We start from the raw sequence: 21,034 nt of genomic DNA on the forward strand, positions 1-21,034 counted from the left end.
AGAATAAAATAATAGAAAGAAATAACAAAGTCAGGAGCTGATTCTTTGAGAAAATAAACAAAATAGATAACTCTCTATCCAGACTTATCATGGAAAAAAAGAGAGTGTATGCACATAAACAGAATCAGGAATTACAAAGGAAAAAACACTACTCACAACATAGAAATAAAATAATTATTAGAGAATACTATGAAAAATTAAACACTAACAAATGGATGATCTAGAAGAAATGGACTACTTCCTAGAAAAATACAGCCTTCCAAGACTGACCCAGGAAGAAATAGAAAATCTGAACAGATCAATTACCAGCAAGACAATTGAACTGCTAATCAAAAAACTACATAAGAACAAAATCCCTGAACCAGATGTTTCACTGCTGAATTTTTTTTATCATTAATCTACAATTACATGAGGAACATTATGTTTACTAGGCTCCTCCATTCACCAAGTCCCCCCAAGAAGCCCCATTATAGTCACTGTCTATCAATGTAGTAAGATGCTGTAGAGTCACTACTTGTCTTCTCTGTGTTGCACAGCCCTCCCTGTGCCTCTCCCCACATTATACATATTAATCGTAGTGCCCCCATTCTTCCCCCCAACCTCTTATTCTTCCCTTCCCATACACCCTCACCAGTCCCTTTCCCTTTGGTAACTGTTAGTTCATTCTTGGGTTCTGTGATTCTACTGCTGTTTTGTTCCTTCATTTTTTTCTTTGTTCTTATACTCCACATATGAGTGAAATCATTTGGTACTTGTCTTTCTCCACCTGGCTTATTTCACTGAGCATAATTCCCTCTAGCTCCATCCATGTTGTTGCAAATGGTAGGATTTTTTTTTCTTATGGCTGAATAATATTCCATTGTGTATATGTACCAAGTATTCTTTATCCATTCATCTACTGATGGACACTTAGGTTGCTTCCATTTCTTGGCTAATGTAAATAATGCTGCAATAAACATAGGGGTGCATCTGTCTTTTTTTCAAACTTGGCTGCTGCATTTTTAGGATAAGTTCCCAGAAGTGGAATTACTGAGTCAAATGGTATTTCTATTTTGAGCTTTTTGAGGAACCTCTATATTGCTTTCCACAATGGTTGAACTAATTTACATTCCCACCAGAAGTGTAGGAGGTTTCCCCTTTTTCCACAATCTTGCAAACATTTGTTGTTGTTTGTCTTTTGGATGGTGGCGATCCTTACTGGTGGGAGGTGATATCTCATTGTGATTTTAATTTCCATTTCTCTGATGACTAGCGATGTGGAGCATCTTTTCATGTGTCTGTTGGCCATCTGAATTTCTTCTTTGGATAACTGTCTGATCTGCTCCTCTACCAATTTTTTAATTGGATTATTTGCTTTTTGTTTATTGAGGTGTGTGAGCTCTTTATATATTTTGGATGTCAACCCTTTATCAGATCTGTCATTTATGAATATATTCTCCCATACTGTAGGATACCTTTTTGTTCTATTGATGGTGTCCTTTGCTGTACAGAAGGTTTTTACCTTGATATAGTCCCATTTGTTCATTTTTGCTTTTGTTTCCCTTGCCCAGGGACATGTGTTTATGAAGAAATCACTCATGTTTATGTCCAAGAGATTTTTGCTTATGTTTTTTTCTAAGAGTTTTATGGTTTCATGACTTACATTCAGGTCTTTGATCCACTTAGAATTTACTTTTGTGTATGGGGTTAGACAATGATCCAGTTTAATTCTCTTACATGGAGCTGTCCAGTTTTGCCAACACCAACTGTTGAACATGCTTTCATTTCCCCATTGTATGTCCATGGCTCCTTTATCATATATTAATTGACCATATATATTTGGGCTAATGTTTGGAGTCTCTATTCTGTTCCATTGGTCTGTGGGTCTGTTCTTCTGCCAGTACCAAATTGTCTTGATTTCTGTGGCTTTGTATTAGACCTTGAAATTGGGGAGTGAGATCCCCCACACACACTTTATTCTTCCTTCTCAGGATTGCTTTGGCTATTCGGGGTCTCAGGTGTTTCTATATGAATTTTTTAACTATTTGTTCCAATTTATTGAAGAATGCTGTTCATATTTTGATAGGAATTTCATTGAATCTGAAGATTGCTTTAGGCAGGATGGCCATTTTGACAATATTAATTCTCCTAGCCAAGAGCATGAGATGAGTTTCCATTCATTAGTGTCCATTTCTCTTAGGAATGTCTTGTAGTTTTCAGGGTATAGGTTTTCCACTTCCTTGGTTAGCTTTATTCCCAGGTATTTTATTCTTTTTGATCCAATTGAGAATGGAATTGTTTTCCTGATTTCTCTTTCTGCTAGATCATCATTAGTGTATAGGAAAGCAATGGATTTCTGTGTCTTAATTTTGTATCCTGCAACTTTGCTGAATTCTGATATTCTAGTAGTTTTGGAATGGGATCTTTAGGGTTTTTTATATACAGTATCATGTCATCTGCAAATAGTGACAGTATGACTTCTTCTTTACCAATCTGGATTCCTTGTATTTCTTTATTTTGTCTAATTGCCATGACTAGGACCTGCACTACTACGTTGAATAACAGTGGGGAGAGTGGGCATCCCTGTCTTATTCCTAATCTCAGAGGAAAAGCTTTCAGCTTCTCGCTGTTCAGTATAGTGTTGGCTGTGGGTTTATCATATATGGCCTTTATTATGTTGAGGTATTTGCCCTCTATACCCATTTTCTTGAGGGTTTTTATAATGAATGGATGTTGAATTTTGTCAAATGCTTTTTCAGTGTCTATGTAAATGATCATGTGATTTTTGTCCTTTTTGTTTACGTGGTGGATGATGTTGATGGATTTTCGAATGTTGTACCATCCTTGCATCCCTGGAATGAATCCCACTTGGTCATGGTGTATGATCCTTTTGATGTATTTTTGAATTCGGTTTGCTAATATTTTGTTGAGTATTTTTGCATGTATGTTCATCAGGAATATTGGTCTGTAATTTTCTTTGTTGGTGGGGTCTTTGCCTGGTTTTGGTATTAGGGTGATGCTGGCTTCATAGAATGAGTTTGGAGGTATTCCCTCCTCTTCTTTTTTCTGGAAAACTTGAAAGAGATTGTTTATTATGTCTTTTCTATATGTCTTATAAAATTGCACAGTAAATTTATCTGGCCCAGGCATTTTGCTTTTTGGTAGTTTTTAAATTACCACTTCAATTTCATTGCTGGTAATTAGTCTGTTTAGATTGTCTGTTTCTTCCTTGGTCAGTCTTAGAAGGTTGTATTTTTCTAGGAAGTTGTCTATTTCTTCTATATTTTTCAGCTTCTTAGCATATAGGTTTTCATAGTATTCTCTAATAATTCTTTGTATTTCTGTGGGGTCCGTCGTGATTTTTCCTTTCTCGTTTCTGATTCTGTTGATGTGTGTTGATTCTCTTTTTCTCTTAATAAGTCTGGCTAGGGTCTTATCTATTTTGTTTATTTTCTTGAAGAACCAGCTCTTGGTTTCATTGATTTTTGCTATTGTTTTATTTTTCTCAATTTTATTTATTTCTTCTCTGATGTTCATTATGTCCCCCCTTCTGCTGACTTCAGGCCTCATTTGTCCTTCTTTTTCCAATTTCGATAATTGTGACATTAGACTACTCACTTAGGATTGTTCTTCCTCCTTATTTAAATATGCCTAGATTGCTATTTACTTTCCTCTTAAAACTGCTTTTGCTGTGCCCTACAGAAGTTGGGGCTTTGTTGGTTGTTGTTGTCATTTGTTTCCATATATTGCTTGATCTCTATTTTAATTTGGTCATTGATCCATTCATTATTTAGGAGCATGTTGTTAAGCCTCCATGTGTTTGTGAGCATTTTTGCTTTCTTCGTTCAATTTATTTCTAGTTTTATAACTTTGTCTTCTCAGAAGTTGGTTGGTAGAATTTCAATCTTCTTGGATTTACTGAGGCTCTTTTTGGGGCCTAGTATGTGGTCTATTTTGGAGAATGTTCCATTTGCACTTGAGAAGAATGTATATCCTGTTGCTTTTGGGTGTAGAGTTCTGTAGATGTCTATTAGGTCCATCTGTTCTAGTGTGTTTTTCAGTGCCTCTGTGTCCTTACTTATTTTCTGTCTGGTGGATCTGTCCTTTGGACTGAGTGGTGTGTTGAAGTCTCCTAAAATGAATGCATTGCATTATATTTCCTCCTTTAATTCTGTTAGTATTTGTTTCACATATGCTGGTGCTCCTGTATTGGGTGCACATATGTTTATAATGCTTATATCCTCTTGGTGGACTAACCCTTTATCATTATATAATGTCCTTCTTTATCTCTTGTTACTTTCTTTAGTTTGAAATCCATTTTATCTGATACTAGTACTCACTGCTGAATTTTATCAAACATTTAATGATGACCAAATACCCATCCTCCTTAAAGTTGTCCAGAGTAGAAGAGGAGGGAATACTTCCAAACTCATTCTGTGAGGCCAGCATCACTCTAATACCAAAACCAGGCAAAGACACCACAAAAAAAGAAAACTACCTGCCAGTATCTGGTAAAAACTCTCAACAAAATAGGTATGGAGGGCAAGTACCTCAACATAATAAAGGCAATATATGAGAAACCCACAGACAACATCATACTTAACAGTGAAAAGCTGAAAATATTTCCTCTAAGATTGGGAACAAGACAAGGATGACCACTCTCCCCACTTTTATTCAACATAGTACTGGAGGTCCTAGAAACACCAAATAGACAACACAAAGAAATAAAAGGCATCCACATTGGTATGGAAGAAGCTAAACTGTCACTGTTTGCATATGACATGATACTGTACATAAAAAAACCTAAAGAATCTACTCCAAAACTACTAGAACTAGTAATTAAATTTATCCAAATTGTGGGGTACACTGTTAATACACTGAAATTTGTTTCATTCTTAAATATTAATGATGAACAAAAAGAAAAAGAAAAATCATGATAAAAATTACATTTATAATGACATCTAAAATAAGGAAATACCAAGGAAAAAACACAACCAAAGAAGCAAAACACCTGCGCCCTAAAAACTAAGAGACACTCATGAGAGAAATTAAAGACACCAATACACAGAAATATATCCCAAGTTCATGGATAGGAAGAATTAATATTGTCAAAATAGACATTGTGCCTTAAGCAATCTACAGATTCATTGCAAGCCCTATCAAAGTACCAATAGCATTATTCAATGAACTAGGACAAATAGTTCTAAAATTCTCATGGAATCACAAAATCACTGAATAATCAAAGCAATCCTGAGAAGGAAGAACAAAGCTGGTTGATTACACTCCCAAACATCAAGCTCTTCTAGCTCTACTACAAAGCCACAGTAATGAACACAATTTTGTACCAGCAGAAGAACAGATCCACATATCAATGGAATAGAATAAAGAGCCCAGATATAAACCCACACATATATATGGTTAATTAATATACAATAAAGGAGTCATGGATATAAAATGGGAAATGACAGCCTTCTCAACAACTGGTGTTGACAAAACAGCACAGCTACAAGAAAATAAAACTGGATTACTGTCTAATTCCATACACAAATGTAAACTCAAAATGGATAAAAGACCTGAATGTAAGTCATGAAACCATAAAATTCTTAGAAGAATGCATAGGAAAAATTCTCTTGAATATGGTGGAGGGATTAAAGATGGCAACATGAGAGGTTAGACAGAGAGCTCCTCCTAAAATCACATATAATACAAAAATACAATTAATACAACTAATCCTGAAAGAGCAACAAGCAAGAAGGCTGCACCAGACAGCATACATGTGGAGAAAAGAGAAGACCTCATGGAACAGGGAAAGTACCGAAGCTGTGACCCAGCAGGACCCAAGCCCTTCCCCCACCCCAGCTCACCTGAGGGGAGGAAGAGAAACAAAGCAGGGAAGGAGTGGAGGCCTGGGACTGCTGAATACCTAGCCCTGGAGATCTGCTCTGGGAGCATGAACCTGCATTGCATGGTGCTCTGGTTACTAGTGGGGTTGGAAAGCTAAAACAGGTGGAATACCTGGAGAGACAGAGATTCCAACTGCTTGTTGAAAACAGGGATTCATATCTGGCTGATCTGGGTGGGAAGTATAAAAGACTTCCTAAAAGTGAGATGGCTGCTAAAGTGGCAAGGATGGCATAGAGCTCACTGCCCAGGAGAAAGGACAGGTAGAGAAAATTGTCCAGGTGAACTCTGCCTAGCAGGTTGGGAACTTAAATGATCTTCAGGAGCTCTATCCTCCTAGCTGGCTACACAGCCCCAAATCCCCCCACCATGATATGCAGCCAGCTGTGTCCTCCTCCGGGCTAACCTGCACATGACTTGCAAACAGGCAGCCCCTGCCCTGGCATCAGGTCAGTTAGAGGGAAGCCCCGCCTTTGGCAGCTACAAACACAAAGCATAGAGGCTTACAGCTGTGAGCTTGGCCCACTGGTTCTGGCAGTGGAGAAAGGTATAGCAATCGGGAAAGAGGAAACAGCTCTTTCCTCCCCCCAGGCACCAGCACCACACCCTTACAACTCCCAACATTGCTCCAGGGGCTGACCAGCTCCAGAGAGAAGAGCTTCTGTGCACTAAAAGACACCACATACAAATATGAAACATCAAAAGAACCTGGGTCAAAGAAAAATCTCAACACCTGAGAAAGGATTGATTGAGACTGAAATAATAAATCTTCCTGAAAGAAATTTCAAAATAAAAATCATAAACTTGCTCATGGAGGTACAGAAAAATATTCAAGAACTCAGGAACTAATTAAGGACGGAGATCCAATCATTGAAGAATACAGTGGAGGGTATTAAAAGCAGATTCATTATGGTGTAGTAGACAATAAATGAAAAAGAAATTAGGGAAGAGGAAAAGAAGTTGAGGTGAAGAGAGAAAAAAGGACCTCTAAGAATGAAAGAATACTGAGAGAACTGTGTGACAAATCCAGACAGAACAATATTCATAGAATAGGGGTACCAGAAGAAGAAAAAAGGATAGAAAGTGTCTTTTAGAAAGTAATTGCTGAAAACTTCCCCAGTCTTGGGCAGGAGATAGTCTCTCAGTCCAGGGAGGTGCACAGATCTCACAACACAGGGGACCCAAGGAGGACAACACCAAGACATATAACAATTAAAATGGCAAAGATCAAGAATAAGTACAGACTATTAAAAGAAGTCAGAGAGATAAATAAGATCACATGAAAAGAAAAACCCACCAGGCTATTGTCAGAATTCACAACAGAAACCTTAAAGGCCAGAAGGGAGTGGCATGATATAGTTAATGCAATGAAGCAGAAAAGCCTTGAACCAAGAATACTTTATCTGGCAAGATTATCATTTAAGTTTGAAGGAGGGATTAAACAACTTTTAGATAAGTGAAAGCTGAGAGATTTTAGCTCTGTCAAACCATCTCCACAGTATATTTTGGAGGGACTGCTATGGATGAAAGTGCTCCTAAGGTCACCAGAGGTAATAAAAAGGGATAGTAAAAGAGTACAGAATATGAGACCTAATATATAAAGAATTGGGAAGGAAAAAGATGAGGGGGAAAGAAAAGAACCTTTAGATTATATCTATAATAGCATACTAAGTGAGTTAAGTTAGACTCTTAGATAGTAAGGCAGTTACCCTTGAACCTTTGGTAACCACGAATCTAAAGCCTGCAATGGCAATAAATACATATCTGTTTATAATCACCCTAAATGTAAATGGTCTGACTGCACCAAACAAAAGACATAGAGTCACTAAACGTATATTTAAAAAAGACCCAACTGTATGCTGCTTGCAAGAGACTCACTTCAAACCCAAAGACATACACAGACTGAAAGTGAAGGGATGGAAAAATATATTTCATGCTTCTAATAAGGAGAAAAAAGCAGGTGTTGCAGTACTAGTGTCAGACAAAATAGACTTCAAAACAAAGAAAGTCACAAGAGACAAAGATGGACATTACATAATGATTAACCAGAGGATATAATTATTATAATATCTATGCACCCAACACAGGAGCAGCTACGTTTGTGAAAAAAATACTAACAGAATTAAAGGGGGAAATAGAATGCAATGCATTTATTCTAAGAGACATCAACACTCCACTCACTGCAAAGAAAAGATCAACCAGACAGAAAACAAGTAAGGAGACACAGGCACTGAACAACACATTAGAATAGATGTACCTAACAGACATCTGCATAACTCTCAACAAAAGCAGCAGGATACACATTCTTCTCAAGTGCACATGGAACATTTTCCAGAATAGATATCATACTAGGCCACAAAAAGAGCCTCAGTAATTTCAAAAAGGTTGAAATTGTACCAACCAGCTTCCCAGACCACAAGGGTATGAAACAGGAAATAAATTATGCAAACAAAATGAAAAAACCTACAAACACAAGGAGGCTTAACAACATGCTCCTGAATAACCAATGGACCAATGACCAAATAAAAACAGAGATCATGCAATATATGGCAACAAATGACAACAGTAATTCAACACCACAAAATCTGTGGGATGCAGCAAAGGCAGTGCTAAAAGAGAAGTATACTACAATACAGGCTTACCTCAGAAAAAATGAACAATCCCATATGAATAGTCTAAACTCACAATTGACAAAACTAGAAAAAGAAGAACAAATGAGTCCCAAAGTCAGTAGAAGGATGGAAATAATAAAGATTACAGCAGAAACAAATAAAATGGAGAAGAATAAAACAATAGAAAGAATCAATGAAAGCAGGAGCTGGTTATTCAAAAGAAATAAACAAAACAGATAAACCCCTAGCCTATTATCAAAAAAAATATAGTCTACTCACATGAACAGAATCAGAAATGAGAAATGAAAAATCACTACAGATACCACAGAAATACAAAGAATTATTAGAGAATACTATGAAAAATTATATGGTAACAAACTGGATAACCTAGAAGAAATGGAAAACTTTCTAGAAAAATACAACCTTCCAAGACTGACCCAGAAAGAAACAGAAAATCTGAACACACCTATTACTAGCAATGAAACTGAATTGGTAATCAAAAAACTACCCAACAAAACTCCTGGGCCAAATGGCTTTACCACTGAATTTTATCAAACATTTAGTGAAGACATAATACCCATCTGTCTTAAAGTTTTCCAAAAAGTAGAGGAGGAAGGAATACTTCCAAACTCATTCTATGAGGCCAGCATCACCCTAATACCAAAACCAGGCAAAGACACCACAAAAAAAGAAAATTACAGACCAATATCCCTAATGCGCATAGATGCAAAAATGTTCAACAAAATAATAGCAAACCGAATTCAAAAATAAATAAAAAAGATGATATCATGATCAAGGATTTATTCCAGGGATGCAAGGATGGTACAATATTAGAAAATCCATCAACATAATCCACCACATCAACAAAAAAAAGGACAAAAACCACACGATCCTCTCCACAGATGCCAAAAAGTATTCGAAAAAATTCAACATCCATTCATGATAAAAACTCTCAACAAAATGGGTATAAAGGGCAAGCGCCTCAAAATAATAATGGCCATATATGACAAACACACACCAAACATCATACTGAACAGTGAGAAGCTGAAAGCCTTTCCTTTAATATCAGGAACAAGACAAGGATGCCCACTATCCCCACTTTTATTCAACATAGTTCTGGAAGTGTTCGCCACGGCAGTCAGACAACACAAAAATAAAAGGCATCCAGATTGGTAAAGAAGTTAAACTGTCATTGTTTGCAGAAGACATGATATTGTATTCAAAAAACCCTAAAGGATCCTATCCAAAACTAGTAGATCTAATATCTGAATTCAGCAACTTTGCAGGATACAAAATTAATACACAGAAATCTGAAATCTGTTGCATTAGTATATACTAATGATGAACTAGCAGAAAGAGAAATCAGAGCAACAATACCAACCATAATCGCATCAAAAAGAATAAAATACCTAGGAATAAATCTAACCAAAGAGGTGAAACACCTATGCCCTGAAAATTACAGTACGCTCATGAAAGAAACTAAGGAAGACTAAGGAAGGCGCCAGTAAGTGAAAATACATCCCATGCTAATGGGTAAAAAGAATTAATATCATTAAAATGGCCATCCTACCTTAAGCAGTCTACCAATTTAATGCAAATCCTATCAAAATACCAACAGCATTCTTCAAAGAACTAGAGAAAATAATTCTAAAATTCATATGGAATACAAAAGACCCCAAATAGTCAAAGCAATCCTGAGAAGGAAGAATAAAGCAGGGGGAATTACATTCCTTGACTTCAAGCTCTACTAATAAGCTACAGTAATCAAGACAATTTGATACTGGCACAAGAACAGACCCATAGACCAAAGGAACTGACTAGAGAGCCCAGATATAAACTCAAGCATATGTGGTCAATTAATATATGATAAAGGAGCCATGGACATACAGTGGGGAAATGACAGTCTCTTCAACAACTGGTGTTGGCAAAACTGGACAGATACATGCAAGAGAATGAAACTGGATTATTGTCTATCCCCATACACAAAGGTAAACTCGAAATGGATCAAAGACCTGAATGTAAGTCATGAAACCATAAAACTCTTACAAGATAACATTGCCAAAAATCTCCTGAATGTAAACATGAGCAACTTTTTTCTGAATGTATCTCCTCAAGCAAGGGAAACAAAAGCAGAAATGAATGCATGGGCCTATATCAAACTTAAAAGTTTCTTTACAGCAAAGGACATCATCAAGAGAACAAAAAGGCATCCTACAGTATGGGAGAATATATTTGTAAGTGACATATATGACAAGTGGTTAACATCCAAAATATATAAAGAGCTTACACACCTCAACACCCAAGAAGCAAATAACCCAATTAAAAAATGGTTGGAAGATATGAACAGACAATTCTCCAAGGAAATTCAGATGGCCAACAGACATATGAAAAGATACTCCACATCACTAATTATTAGGGAAATACAAATAAAAACCAGAATGAGATATCACGTCACACCAGTTAGGATGACCAACATCCCAAAGACAAACAACAACCAATGCTGGTGAGGATGTGGAGAAAGGGGAACCCTCCTACACTGCTGGTGGGAATGTAAGCTAATTCAACCACTGTGGAAAGCAATATGGAGGTTCCTCAAATACTAAAAATAGAGATACCATTTGACCCAGGAATTCCACTGCTAGGACTTTACCCAAAGAACATAATTTCTCAGATTTAAAAAGGCATATGCACCTCTATATTTATTGCAGCAGTATTTACAATAGCTAAGATATGGATGCAAAGTAAGTGTCCATCAGTAGATGAATGAGTAAAGAAGATGTGGTACATATATACAATGGAATACTACTGAACCATAGAAAGAAAAAAAATTCTATAATTTACAAGAACATGGATGGAGCTGGAGGATATTATGCTCAGTGAAATTAGCCAGGTGGAGAAAGGCAAGTACCAAATGATTTCCCTCATTTGTGAAGTAAAACAATGAAGCAAAACTGAAGGAACAAAACAGCAACAGACTCACAGACTCCAAGAAGGGACTAGCGGTTACCAAAGGGGAGGGGTGGGGGAGGGTAGGTGGGGAGGGAGGGAGAAGAGGATTCAGGGGTAATATCATTGGCACACATGGTGTGGGGGGATCATGGGGAAGACAGTGTAGCACAGAGAAGGCAAATAGTGACTCTGTGGCATCTTACTACACTGATGGGTAGTGGCTGCAATGGGGTATGGAGGGGACATGATAACAGGGGTGAATGTAGTAACCACATAGTTTTTTCATGTGCAACCTTCATAAAAGTGTATATCAATAATACCTTAATAAAAAAATTAAAAAATAAAATTCTCTTGAATATAAATATGAAGCAAATTTTTCCTGAATAAATCTCAGGCAAGGAAAACAAAAACAAAAATGATTAAGAGGACTACATCAAACTGAAAAGCACCCATTCAGCAAAGGGCACCATCAGCAGAGCAAAGAGCATTGTATAGTATGGGAGAATATATTCATAAATGACTTATCTGATAAAGAGTTATCATGCAAAATATATAAAGAGCTCACTCACCTCAACCCCCCAAAAACAAATTACCTGATTTAATAAGGGGCAGAGGATATAACAGCCACTTCTCCAAAAGAAGAAATGCAAATGGCCAACAGGCATGTGAAAAGATGCTCCACATTGCTAATCATCAGGGAAATGCAAATTAAAACCAAAATGAGATAACACCTCACACCAGTTAGGATGAGTAACATGCAAAAGACAATAAACAAAAAATGCTGACAAGTATGTGGAGGAATGGGAACTCTTCTACACTGTTGTTGGGTATGTAAATTAGTTCAAGTATTGTGGAAAGCAAAATGTATGTTCCTCAAACAACTAAAAATAGAAATACCATTTGATCCAATAATTCCACTTCTAGGAATAATATATACACCCCTATGTTTATCAGCATTATTTATAATAGCCAAGATATGGAAGCAACCTAAGTGTCCATCAGTAGATGAATGGATAAAGATGTGGTACATATACACAATGGAATATTATTCACCCATAAGAAAGAAACAAATTCTACCATCTGCAACAACATGAATGCAGCTCGAGGGTATTATGCTCAGTGAAGTAAGTCAGGTGGAGTAAAACAAGTGCCAAATGATTTTACTCATTTGTCGAGTATAACAACAAAGCTGAACTTAAGGAACAAAACAGCAGCAGACTCACAGACTCCTGGAAGAGACTAGGGGTTACCAAATGGAAAGGCAGTGAGGAGGGAACATGGGGAGGAAGGGAGAAGAGGATTAAGGGGTATTATGATTAGCACACATAAGATAGGGGGTCACAGTGAAGTCAATAGAGCACAGAGAAGACAAGTAGTGACTATAGCATGTTACTATGCTGATGGACCGTGACTGTAATGGGGTCTTTGAGGGAGGACTTGAAATTATGGGTGAATATAGTACTCACAATGCTGCTCATGTGAAACCTTCTTAAGATTGTATATCAATAATACCTTAATAAAAAAGCATAGATTTATTTCTGGGCTCTCTATTGTGTTCCATTGGCTTATGTATCTCTTCTTGCACCACTACCATGGTGTCTTCATTACTTTATTTTTGTAGAATAGTTGAAAATCAAGGAGCTTGATATCCCAAGCTTTGTTTCTCTTTAGCATGATTTTTTTGGGCTCTCTGTGGTTTTTTAGGGTTATTTCCTCTAGTCCCATGATAAATGACATTAGTATTACAATAGGGATTACATTGAATTTGTACATTGCTTTGGGCAGTGTGGCCATTTTAACAACAATTCTCCCCTTCTGTGAGCATGGAATAGCTTTCCATTTATTTGTATGTTCTTTAAATTCAATGTTTTATTGTTCTCATACTTAGAAGACTTTCCCTTGCTTGGTTACATTTAATCCAACATATTATATTCTTTTTGAGGCAATTATAAATGAGATTGTTTTATTTCTTCTGCTGCTAGTTCATTATTTGTATAGAGAATTTCAACAAAATTCTGTATATTGGCTTTATATCCTGCAATTCTACTGAATTCCTTTACTAATTCTAGTCAATTCTTGGTAGAGTTTTTGAGGTTTTCTATATAAAGTATGATGTGATTTACAAATAGTGACCATATTTCTTATTCTAAAACAACTTGGATGCCTTTTATATAATATTTTCATCTGATTGCTGTTTCTAGGACTTGCAACACTATATTGAATAAAAGTAAAGTGAGCTTGGGCATCCTTGTCTTGTTCCTGATTATACAGGAAATGGTTTCTGCTTTTTGTTATTTGTATGATGTGAGCTATGTGTTTCTCAGATATAACCCTTATTTGGGGGGATAATGGCAGATACATGGTTATTGGTAACTAAATGGATAAGGATAAAGAAGCATAATGAAGACAATATGGTACTGGTACCAGAAGAGATGCATCATTACCTACTTTATTGAGAGTTTTTATCATGAATGGATGTGAACCTTGTCATTTGCTTTTTATCAGTAATTGAGATAAACATGTGTTTTTATCCTTCTTTTTATTAATGTTGTGTGTCACCTTGATTGATTGTGGATACTGAACATTCTTTGCATCCCTCAGATAAGTCCTTCTTAATCATGATAAATGATTCTTTTAATGTGCTTTTTATTTGGTTTGCTAAAACTTTCTTGATGTTTTTAGTTAAAGTCAATAACCCAAGTGAATATACAGGGGGTTTGAATGGTCCTTACAATATTTATCCTTTGTGACCATTCTATTTAAAAGGCAAACTTATTGGATAGACGGCAGAAGTCCTGAAAAGGATGGCACAAATTGTATCTGAAGAAACAACCTTGGCATTTCTCTTTGTGATAAAGTGGTATGAAGATCTTACTGACATATGCACAACGGAGTGGGATGATGGCAGATACATGGTCAGTTGGTAATGGGTACTACATTGGTGTCAAGCAAGTTACAGAATTTTGAAAAACACCTAATCCTTCAAAGTAGATCTATTTACTATTTACTACTTGCATATATGACTTTATTCTCTTACCTTCTCAGTTCTTCACATTACACCTATTCCCAATTCTGTTTTATAAGAATCAACACAGTGATTTAAGTGTCCTGTTAGTAGTAACCTGAAGAGGAAGTAGCTCCATTCATTGGACTGGTAAATTATGGACATAAGAGGGTCATGAATGGGATAGCAAACCAAAACATCCTTACTTTCTGGAGTATGCCAAACAAGAGACATTGAACCCTACCCTGAAGCCTTAAGTGGATTTGACTTGAACGGTATACCATCTATTATTTGAGATCAGTGGAAGAGTCCTTTTCACTCATCTATTGGAAAATGTGTAAGTCAGCATCAAACTAATCCTTTTCTTGACTGAATTATTGATCTGGGGATCACTGCTAATTGTTTAATCATTCTTTTTATGGAATATATTTCTCCATTTGCAGCAACACTATCATTCTCATTGCATTCATATTAGAAGCTAACTCTTCAGTTAATTCCTGTGATGAGTAATTTCATTCTTCTAGAGAGTAGAAAACTTTTCCCTTCTTCCTTTCTACATTTGTTGGCTGGTGTAATGATTACATTTGCAGAAAACAGATAAACAAGAGAAAAACAAATTTAATTGTCAATATACAGGAGCATTTCAAAGACATGATGCCACAAAGGCAGTCAAACAGTTGAGACTTATGTACTATCCTGAGTTAAGGAAAGAGGAGTAGGGGTCTTTGGCTTCAGTAAGGAGGAAGACGATTAAGCTGAGATGAGAAGAGAAAATGTTTGGTAAACTCATGTCTGCCCTGACATGCAGAAAAGTCTTTCTTATATAAAATGTATCTTTGTTAATAGCTCTTTTCCTGGTACAGGTCCCCTAATTCTTTTAGATAATAAGTGAAAAGATAATAAAAAAAAACTCTCTCTGAATCTGTGGGGTCTTAATTGCCTTAAGCTCAAAAAAATTCACATGCCAACATGGCATATTCTAGGGTGAAGTCTTCTGCTCCTGCTCATTCCCACCTTTGAAATTTTCCAGTTTCCCAGTAGATGCCCAGTCCAAAAGTTGGGTTGGTACCTTGCTCTATCACAGTGAAGTAGACTCTTAATCCTGACACTAGGTCACTTCTGTTAAACTCTTTAAAGGAGGGTGTGATGCAAGTCAGCTGCCAAAGTTAGGACAATAGTGTGCAGACAATCAGGTATATTTTATATTTTAGGTGGCATCTCTATGGATGTTAAAGACAAATGATGGTTAATGTGTAGAGCAGTCCCAGGTTCTGAGGTTCAAAGGCATCCAGGTGAGAATATTTCTAGATATTGGACTTCAAGTATCTTCAGAATAGATAAAGGCAGAAGGTGATAATCTGACAAATCTTGCTGGTTTGCAACTTCAATGTCGCTGGCGATCTTTCTGAGTGGCTCTATAGGAAAAGGCATGAAGATTGTCCATTTATATGTAGTTATGGTAATTTTACTCAAAGTTATATCAAATTATCTAAGTAGAGTCTGCATGTGTTCTGGAAAGGGCCAGTTTTAGTTCTCAATGGTGATTTAGTTCTCAATGTTTGATAACATATTTCTTATATAAAAAGTTATCTCTGGTATAATGCTCTTCCTGTTACAGGCCCCTATTTAGATTCTTTTAGGCAGTGTTAATGGCCTCCCAATAAAAATGATCCTTATGCCATAAGGACACATTATGTGTGGTAATGTGTCCAGCTCCCCCTCTTTTGCTATGTTATTTTTGTTGTATAGTGATTTTTTTGAACACTGAGTGAAATACGTGTGTGATATCCACTTTATATATGAAGCAAAAATCTTCTAGTTCTTTTGCTTTGATCTTTAATAAACCTAGCCATGATATAGTTCCAAATATTTATTTAGATTTTGTATGTTCTACTATAACAAAAATGTCAGTCAACAGGATAGTAGTTTTTATAGTATTTCAATGTAAGTAAAATATATGACACTAGATTTTTAAAATCTGTGTTTATAGGATGAAATATAAGGCTAGTGGTTTGTTTCTTATTCCAGACTCATTATAATGACACTAAACTTTCCTAGTATCTTTCTAAGCATTTTATCTCCCCCAGATTAAAAGCCCATTCATGAGATGTCCTTTTTTTTTCTTTAGTCCATATTAGTACAGTAGCATATTAGAAGACAAATCACATTTTCTCTCATTACACTGTGCACACATTGCTTCACTAATTCATCATATCTCCCTCTTAACTGGACTCATGTGTTGCACTCAGAAGCAGTATCTTTGGCTTCAGTAAACATATTTAATCTATTTCTTTGTCCCACTTTTGAAAGCGTGTCTGCATTCTCCCTGCCATTTCCCCAAGTACTTTTCATTGCTATGCCTCTTCCTTTAGATATAAATGTTCTTGTTCCAAATGTCACCCCTGGGTGCTGGCTGTCCTCATTTTTATCTCTGACCCTTTAGTACTACCCCCAATATTCATGTAATTATGTTCACTTTAGGAAGAGATGAAGATGTTACAGGCTCATATTTATTGTTTTCATCCCAAGACATGAGTCAGCTACTCCTCAAGAAGCACTTCTTCTTTATGATGGAAATTAGTATTTGAGCCCAAATCAGGTCATACCCCAAGGTATCAGTTAGGTTTTTCCTCCTGAGCCCTGGAGGACAGCCAAAAAGAGACTCTTGCAGTAACTCTAATGACTGAATAAATCTCTCTTGCTTCCTGCTCCCCATGCTTTCATGGACCCCACTTCAGTCTTGCTGTGAATTCCTGTGTTCAATCAGAGAATTTATACCTTTCATAAACTACATTTTGTAAGAGATACTCTCAAACCAAGGTTTTCCAGTGTCAGTGTGACTCAAAATATTTTAAAAGTTACCTTTTTCTAGATTGGGCAGAGCCAAGATGGTGGCGTGAGTAGGACAGTAGGAATCTCCTCCCAAAAATATATATATTTTTGAAAATACAACAAATACAACTAATTCTAAAAGAGAGACCAGAAGACACAGGACAACAGCCAGACTACATCTACACCTGCGAGAACACAGCACCTGGTGAAAGAGATAAGATACAAGCCGCAGCCTGGCAGGACCCAAGCGCCACACACCCCAGCTCTCAGCGGGAGGAGAGGAGTCAGAGTGGGAAGAGGGAACCCAGGACTGCTAAACACCCAGCCCTAGCCATCCGCATCAGAGCACAGACACACAGTGCATGCATGAGGTGCTGGAAACTAGGAAAGCAGGACAGTAAGACCTGTGAGCGGGTCCCGAAGCTGGCGCCCCTGTGACAAAGAAAAGCGAGTGCTTTTTGAAAGTCTTAAAGGGACAGGGATCCCATAGCTGGATGGAAGCCTCCCAGGTCACAGTTCAGCAGCTGGAAAATTCCAGGGAACTCTGGGTGCACTAACACCCTGGGCAACAGCTCTGAGAACCCTCACAGAGGTAAACAGCCAAACAGCCCCCTGTCCATTACCCCTCCGGGGCCTCACCATAAGAGAGCAGGGGCCTGAGGCTGGCCATGCCCACAGCAAGGGAGCTTCCTCCATACAGGCCAGGCAAGATACAGAGACCCAGTCTGCACCCAACTGCCCAGCACAAGCCACTAGGGGTTGCAGTTGTTCCAGCAAAGAAAGGCCAGGAGCCAAGTGGAAAGAGACTTGACTCTCCCAGCTGATAGATGTGTCAATAGCACTCCACTGCACCTATCAACATGAAAAAGCAAAAAAATTTGATCCAGACAAGACTAACCCAGACAGCTTCGACATCTTCTACATCTTCCCCTGAGAAGGAACCTGGGGAGATAGATTTAACCAGTCTTCCTGAAAAAGAATTCAAAACAAAAGTCATAACCATGCTGATGGACTTGCAGAGAAATATGCAAGAACTAAGGAGGGAGAATACAGAGATAAAACAAGCTCGGAAAGGACTTCAAAGCAGAATGGACGAGATGCAAGAGACCATTAATGGACTAGAAAACAGATAACAGAATGCACAGAAGCTGATGCAGAGAGAGATAAAAGGATCTCCAGGAATGAAAGAATTTTTTTTTTGAGAGGGCATCTCTCATATTTATTGATCATATGGTTGTTAACAACAATAAAATTCTGTATAGGGGACTTAATGCACAATCATTAATCAACCCCAAGCCTAGTTCTCAACAGTCTTCAATCTTCTGAAGCATAACGAACAAGTTTTTACATGGTGAACAAGTTCTTACATAGTGAATAAGTTCTTACATGGTGAACAGTGCAAGGGCAGTCATCACAGAAACTTTCGGTTTTGATCACGCATCATGAACTATAAACAATCAGGTCAATTATGATTATTCATTTCATTTTTATACTTGATTTATATGTGAATCCCACATTTCTCCCTTATTATTATTATTATTATTTTAATAAAATGCTGAAGTGGTAGGTAAATGCAAGATAAAGGTAGAAAACATAATTTAGTGCTGTAAGAGGGCAAATGTAGATGATCAGGTCTGTACCTATAGACTAAGTATTAATCCAAGCTAGACAAGGGCAACAAAACATCCATGGATGCAGAAGATTTCTCTCAAACAGGGGGGTGAGGTTCTAAGCTTCCCCTCTATTGATCCCCAATTTCTCACCTGATGACCCCCCTGTGACTGTGCCTGTCTTATGTTGTTCCTCCCTTGAGGAATCTTACCCGTCTCTGGCTAACCAGTCATGTTCCAGGGCAGGAATGAAAGAATTTTAAGAGAACTGTGTGACCAATCGAAATGGAACAATATAGGGGTATCAGAAGAAGAAGAGAGAGAAAAAGGGATAGAAAGTGTCTTTGAAGACATAATTGCTGAAGGCTTCCCCAAACTAGGGGAGGAAATTGACTCTCAGACCACAGAGGTACACAGAACTCCCATGATAAGGGATCCAAGGAGGGCAACACCAAGACACATAATGATTAAAATGGCAAAGATCAAAGACAAGGAAAAAGTATTAAAGGCAGCAAGAGAGGAAAAAAAGGTCACCTGCAAAGGAAAACGCATCAGGCTATCATCAGACTTCTCAACAGAAACCCTACAGGCCAGAAGAGAATGGCATGATATACTTAATGCAATGAAACAGAAGGGCCTCGAACCAAAACTACTGTATCCAGCATGATTATTATTTAAATATGAAGGAGGGATTAAACAATTCCCAGACAAGCAAAAGTTGAGGGAATTTTCCTCCCAAAAACCACCTCTACAGGGCATCTTACAGGGACTGCTCTAGATGGGAGCAATCCTAAAGAGAGCACAGCACAAAACACCTAACATACGAAGAAGGTAGGAGGAGGAATAAAAAAGGAGAGAAATAAAGAATCATCAGACCTTGTTTATAATAGCTCAATAAGTGAGTTAAGTTAGACAATAAGATAGTAAAGAAGTTAACCTTGAACCTTTGGTAACCACAAACTTAAAGCCATCAATGGCAATAAGTACATATCTTTCAATAATCACCCTATATGTAAATGGACTGAAAGCACCAATCAAAAGACACAGAGTAATAGAATGGATAAAAAAGCAAGACCCATCCATATGCTGCTTACAAGAGACTCACCTCAAACCAAAAGACATGCACAGACTTAAAGTCAAGGGATGGAAAAAGATATTTCATGCAAACAACACAGAGAAAAAAGCAGGTGTTGCAATACTAGTATCAGACAGAATAGACTACAAAATAAAGTAACAAAAGATAAAGAAGGACATTACATAATGATAAAGGGCTCAGTCCAACAAGAGGATATAACCATTATAAATATATATGTACCCAATAAAGGAGCACCAACATATCTGAAACAAATACTAACAGAATTAAAGGAGGAAATAGAATGCAATGCATTCATTCTGGGAGACTTCAACACACCACTCACTCCAAAGGACAGATCCACCAGACAGAAAATAAGTAAGGACACAGAGGCACTGAACAACATACTAGAACAGATGGACCTAATAGACATCTACAGAACTCTACATCCAAAAGCAACAGGATACACATTCTTCTCAAGTGCACATGGAACATTCTCCAGAATAGACCACATACTAGGCCACAAAAAGAGCCTCAGTAAATTTCAAAAGATTGAAATCCTACCAGCCACCTTTTCAGACCACAAAGGCATAAAACTAGAAATAAACTGTATAAAGAAAGCAAAAATGCTCACAAACACATGGAGGCTTAACAACACGCTCCTAAATAATCAATGGATCAATGACCAAATCAAAATGGAGATCCAGTAATATATGGAAACAAATGACAACAACAACACAAAGCCCCAACTACTGTGGGATACAGCAAAAGCAGTCTTAAGAGGAAAGTATATAGCAATCCAGGCATATTGAAAGAAGGAAGAACAATCCCAAATGAATGGTCTAATGTCACAATTATCGAAATTGGAAAAAGAAGAACAAATGAGGTCTGAGGTCAGCAGAATGAGGGGCATAATAAAGATCAGAGGAGAAATAAATAAAATTAAGAAGAATAAAACAATAGCAAAAATCAATGAAACCAAGAGCTGGTTCTTTTAGAGAATAAACAAAATAGATAAGCCTCTAGCCAGACTTATTAAGAGGAAAAGAGAGTCAACATAAATCAACAGAATCAG

Source organism: Manis javanica, chromosome 13, assembly GCF_040802235.1.
Source record: "Manis javanica isolate MJ-LG chromosome 13, MJ_LKY, whole genome shotgun sequence".
Classification (NCBI taxonomy): Eukaryota; Metazoa; Chordata; class Mammalia; order Pholidota; family Manidae; genus Manis; species Manis javanica.